Genomic DNA, 6,199 nt, shown 5'->3' with positions numbered 1-6,199 from the left:
AAGCCTCTTCTTTGGGCTCAGGTCATGATCCCAGCATCGGGGATCGAGTCCCGCATCAGGATCCGTGCTCAGCAGGGAGTCTGCTTCTCCCTCTCCCTCTGTTGCTTCCCCTGCTTGTGCTCTCTCTCTCTCTCAAAGAAATAAGATCTTTAAAAAAAAAATTCGTTGCTTTTGTAGAACTTTAGAAAAGGATCAAATAATCATATTACAGGTAAGTAAACTGAAATCCAGAGGGGTTGTTCACCAAAGATCAAACAGCTAGGAATAAGAATAAGTACTTTTCTAAGCACCTACTATGTGCCTTACACCTTAAATACGTTATCTCTAATTCTCACAGTACCCCTGTGATGTATTACTCCTCTTATTTAGAGCCTAAAAGAAACACTGAGAAAAGTGAACTTGTCCATGTTTACATAGCTAGTAGGCAACAGAGCCTGGTCTTGAAGCCAGGCCTGTCAGATATTAAATTGCCTGCATGTTTCTGTACCAACTCATGTGCAAAGAGGCTGGCCAGAGTGCCTGTTCCTTCCTCCTGTGTCTCACTCCTTTGTAAAAGATGTGTGAAACTTGTATGAGCTGATGCTATCTGAATTCTTCAAATATATTTCCCCTGTCAGAGTACTTATTATATATTGTTATTATTTATCAAATTTTCTGTCTGTTCCTTGCCTGATCACAACTTCCACTGAGGCAAGAATTCTGTTTTTTATTTACAATTATACCTTATGCAGCAGCACAGGGCCTGGAACATAGAAGGTTTTCAATAAATGCTTATTGGGAAGAAGGAAACAAGGGAAGGAGGGAGAGAAAGAAGGAGAATGAAGAACAGTGAGAGAGAGAATGGAAGGAGGAAATAAAGGAAGAAAATTATAGAACAAACAAGTGGAGCTCTGACTTTATAACATTATTAAGGTTTTCCTTCTTGTTGCAAATGCCAAAGGAACCTAATTTGGTGACTTCTCAACACACACACACACACACACACACACACACACACACACACAAATAGTCTTACAATTTGGTTTTATCTCAGCCGAGAAAATTGCAGAAAACCTAATTACTCAAAAAGTAGTGCACAAGTAAGTAAATTAGGTACATCCACTCAATGGAAGGATATGCAACTATTAAAGATAATCATTGCAAAGACTAGGCAGAAACACAGGAAAATATATTGGATAAAATTACTGGTTTAAAAAGAAAGTAGACTATAAAAATGTGGAGATGTACAGGGGAAAAAGACAAAGTACATACACAGATAAGAAAGTACCCGGCCCTAGAGGAGATATTAAGGGGGGTTCTATAAAAGTAAAAAGGCCCCAAGAGTGATACAGAACAGAAAGTCACAATCTATAGAAACAAAGACTTTACTGGCAACATGGCATCATTAAAATCATATCTCTCAATAATCAGTCTCAAGGTAAATGGCCTAAATGCCTCCATAAAATGACACAGGGTTGCAGATTGGATAAAAAGACATGACCCATCCATTTGCTGTCTACAAGAGACTCATTTTGAACCTAAAGATACATTCAGATTGAAAGTAAAGGGATGGAATACCATCTTTCACGCCAATGGACCTCAAAAGAAAGCTGGGGTAGCAATTCTCATATCAGACAGATTGGATTTTAAACTAAAGACTATAGTTAGAGACACAGAAGGGCACTATATTATTCTTAAAGGATGTATCCAACAAGTGGATATGACAATTATAAATATATATGCCCCCAACAGGGGAGCAGCAAGATACACAAGCCAACTCTTAACCACAAATTAAGAGACATATAGATAAAAATACATTACTTGTAGGGGACCTCAACACTCCACTATCAGCAATAGACAGATCACCTAAGCAAGAAATCAACAGAGAAACAAGAGCTTTGAATGCCATACTCGACGAGTTGGACCTCATAGATATATATAGAACACTACACCCCAGAACTAAAGAATACTCATTCTATTCTAATGCCCATGGAACATACTCAAGAATAGACCATGTTCTGGGTCACAAAACGGTCTTTTGATACCAAAAGACTGAAATTATTCCCTGCATATTCTCAGACCACACTGCTTTGAAATTGGAACTCAACCACAAGGAAAAATTTGGAAGAAACTCAAACACTTGGAGACTAAGAACCATCCTGCTCAGGAATGATTCGATAAACCAGGAAATCAAAAATCAATTTAAATAATTTATGGAGACCAATGAGAATGAAAACAAAACGGTCCAAAACCTATGGGATACTGCAAAGGCAGTCCTAAGGGGAAAATACATAGTCATCCAAGCCTCACTCAAAAGAATAGAAAAATCTAAAATGCAGTTTTTATATTCTCACCTCAAGAAGCTGGAACAGCAACAGAGGGACAAGCCTAATCCACGCACGAGGAAGCAGTTGACCAAGATTAGAGCAGAAATCAATCAAGCAGAAACCAGAAGTACAGTAGAGCAGATCAACAGGACTAGAAGCTGGTTCTTTAAGAGAATCAATAAAATTGACAGACCACTGGCAACACTTATCCGAAAGAAAAGAGAAAGGACCCAGATTATTAAAATTATGAATGAAAAAGGAGAGGTCACGACGAACACCATTGAAATTGGAAGGATTATTAGAAATTTTTATCAACAGCTATATGCCAATAAACTAAGCAATCTGGAAGAGATGGAATCCTTCCTGGAAACCTATAAACTACCAAGATTGAAACCGGAAGAAATTGATTCCTTAAACAGGCCAATTAATTATGAAGAAATTGAGTCAGTGATAAACAACCTTCCAAATAACAAAACTCCAGGCCCGGACGGTTTTCCTGGGGAATTCTACCAAACATTCAAAGAAGAAATAATACCTATTCTCCTAAAGCTATTTCAAAAAATAGAAACAGAAGGAAAGCTACCAAACTCATTCTATGAGGCCAATATTACCTTGATCCCCAAACCAGGCAAAGACCCCATCAAAAAGGAGAATTACAGACCGATTTCCCTAATGAATATGGACGCCAAAATCCTCAACAAGATACTTGCTAATAGAATCCAACAGTACATTAAAAGGATTATCCATCACGATCAAGTGGGATTCATACCTGGGATGCAAGCGTGGTTCAATATTCGCAAATCAATCAGCGTGATACATCATATCAACAAGAAAAGACTCAGGAACCATATGATCCTCTCAATCGATGCCGAAAAAGCATTTGACAAAATACAGCATCCTTTCCTGATTAAAACCCTTCAGAGTGTAGGAATAGAAGGTACATTTCTCAATCTCATAAAAGCCATCTATGAAAAGCCTACTGCAAATATTATTCTCAATGGGGAAAAGCTGGAAGCCTTTCCCTTAAGATCAGGAACTCGACAAGGATGCCCACTCTCGCCACTATTATTCAACATAGTACTAGAAGTCCTTGCAACAGCAATCAGACGACAAAAAGGGATCAAAGGTATTCAAATTGGCAAAGAAGAAGTCAAAATGTCTCTCTTTGCAGATGACATGATACTCTATATGGAAAACCCAAAAGAAGCCACTCCCAAACTATTAGAAGTTATAGAGCAATTCAGTAACGTGGCGGGATACAAAATCAATGCTCAGAAATCAGTTGCATTTCTATACACGAATAACGAGACCGAAGAAAGAGAAATTAGGGAATCCATCCCATTTACAATAGCACCAAAAACCATACGTTACCTTGGAATTAACTTAACCAGAGACGTAAAGGACCTATATTCTAGAAACTATAAATCACTCTTGAAAGACATTGAGGAAGACATAAAAAGATGGAAAGATATTCCATGCTCATGGATCGGAAGAATTAACATAGTTAAAATGTCCATGCTACCCAGAGCAATCTACACTTTCAATGCTATCCCGATCAAAATACCAAGGACATTTTTCAAAGAACTGGAACAAACAGTCCTTAAATTTGTATGGAACCAGAAAAGGCCCCGAATCTCCAAGGAACTGTTGAAAAGGAAAAACAAAGCTGGGGGCATCACAATGCCGGATTTCGAAATACCATAAAGTTGTGGACGATCACAAAGACAGCATGGTACTGCACAAAAACAGACACATAGACAATGGAACAGAATAGAGAACCCAGAAATGGACCCTCGGCTCTTGGCAGCTAATCTTTGATAAAGCAGGAAAAACATCCAGTGGAAAAAGACAGTCTCTTCAAAATGGTGCTGGGAAAATTGGAGCCAACATGCAAGAATGAAATTTGACCACTCTCTCACACCATACACAAAGATAAACTCCAAATAGACGAAAGACCTCAATGTGAGACAGGAATCCATCAAAATCCTAGAGGAGAATACAGCAACCTCTACAACATCAAAAGCAACCTTTCTCATGACACACTCCAAAGGCAAGAGAAACAAAAGATAAAATGAACTTGGGACTTCATCAAGATAAAAAGCTTCGCACAGCCAAGGAAACAGTCAAAAAACTAAGAGGCAGCCCACGGAATGGGAGAATATATTTGCAAATGATGCTACAGATAAAAGACTGGTATCCACCATCTGCAAAGAACTTCTCAAAGTCAATACGCAAAGAAACAAACAAATTAATGGGCAGAAGATATGAACAGACATTTTTCCAATGAAGACATACAAATGGCTAACGAGACACATGAAAAAATGTTCAAAATCATTAGCCATCAGGGAAATTCAAATCAAAACCACACTAAGATCCTACCTCACCTACACCAGTTAGAATGGCAAAAATGGACAGGGCAAGAAACAACAATTGCTGAGAGGATGTGGAGAAAAGGGATCCCTCCCACATTGTTGGTGGGAATGCAAGTTGGTACAGCCACTCTGGGAAACAGTGTGGAGGTCCCTTAAAAGTTAAAATTGAGCTACCATATGATTCCTAGCTATGTCATTACTATATTTACCCCAAAGAGACTAGGAGTGAAGAGAGGGCCATATGCACCCCAATGTTCATAGCAGCTTGTCCACAATAGCTAAACTCGTGGAAGGAGCCGAGATGCCCTTCAACAGATGATGGATTAAGAAGCTGTGGTCCATATATACAAGAATATTACTCAGCTATCAGAAAGAACGTAATTCTCAACATTTGCAGCAACATGGACGCACTGGAGGAGATAATGCTAAGTGAAATAAGTCAAGCAGGAGAAAGACTATATTATTTTTCTCATCTATGGAACATAAGAACTAGGAAGATCGGTAGAGGAAGAAAGGGATAAAGAAAGGGGGGTAATCAGAAGGGGGAATGAAGCATGAGAGACTATGGACTCTGAGAAATGAACTGAAGGCTTCAGAGGGGAGGGGGGTGGGGGAATGGGATAGACTGGTGATGGGTAGTAAGGAGGGCACGTATTGCATGGTGCACTGGGTGTTATACGCAACTAATGAATCATCGAACTTTACATCAGAAACCAGGGATGTACTGTATGGTGACTAACATAATATAATAAAAAAAACATTAAAAAAAATAAGGAGGGTATGTGTTGTGATGAGCTCTGGGTGTTAACAAATGAATCGTTGAACACTACATCAACAACTAACTAATAAATAAATATTTAATTATTAATAATTAAAAAAAAAAGAAAGTACCCAGTGTTGTCATGTACTTGATCAAATCCATAGGACCTAAAATAGTTGGGTAGATGGTAAAAGTAAAAAATAAGAATAACATGATTTGGTGCAGCTATTATAGAAAACAGTATGGAGATTCCTGAAGTAATCAATACCCTATCCAAGTTTTAATTCATATGATCCAAGAACCTCATATCTATCTATCTATCTATCTATCTATCTATCTATCTATCTATCTATCCATCCAAAGGAAATAAAATCAATATCTTGAAGAGATATTCATTGAAGCATTGTTCACAGTAGCCAAGATGTAGAAACAACTTAAGTGTCCACTGACAGATTAATGAACAAAGAAATCTGTCTATATACATATATACAATGGAATATTGTTAAGCCTAAAAAAGGAAAGAAATCCTGCCATTTGCAACAACATGGATGAACCTGGAGGGTATTATGTTAAGTGAAATAAGTCATACACAGAAAGACAAATATTGTATGATCTCACCTATATGTAGAATCTAAAAAAGGTGAACACATAGAAACAGAGCATAGAGTGGTAGTTATGAGAGGTCAACAGTGAGGGTGAGTGGGAGAAATGGGGAGATGAACTGTATCTGTGAGACAAAAAAAAAAAAGGAGGTTCTAGAA

The sequence above is a fragment of the Ursus maritimus genome, unplaced genomic scaffold (assembly GCF_017311325.1).
Source record: "Ursus maritimus isolate PB19 unplaced genomic scaffold, ASM1731132v1 scaffold_20, whole genome shotgun sequence".
Lineage (NCBI taxonomy): Eukaryota > Metazoa > Chordata > Mammalia > Carnivora > Ursidae > Ursus > Ursus maritimus.
Note: the sequence above shows the minus strand (reverse complement) of the source record.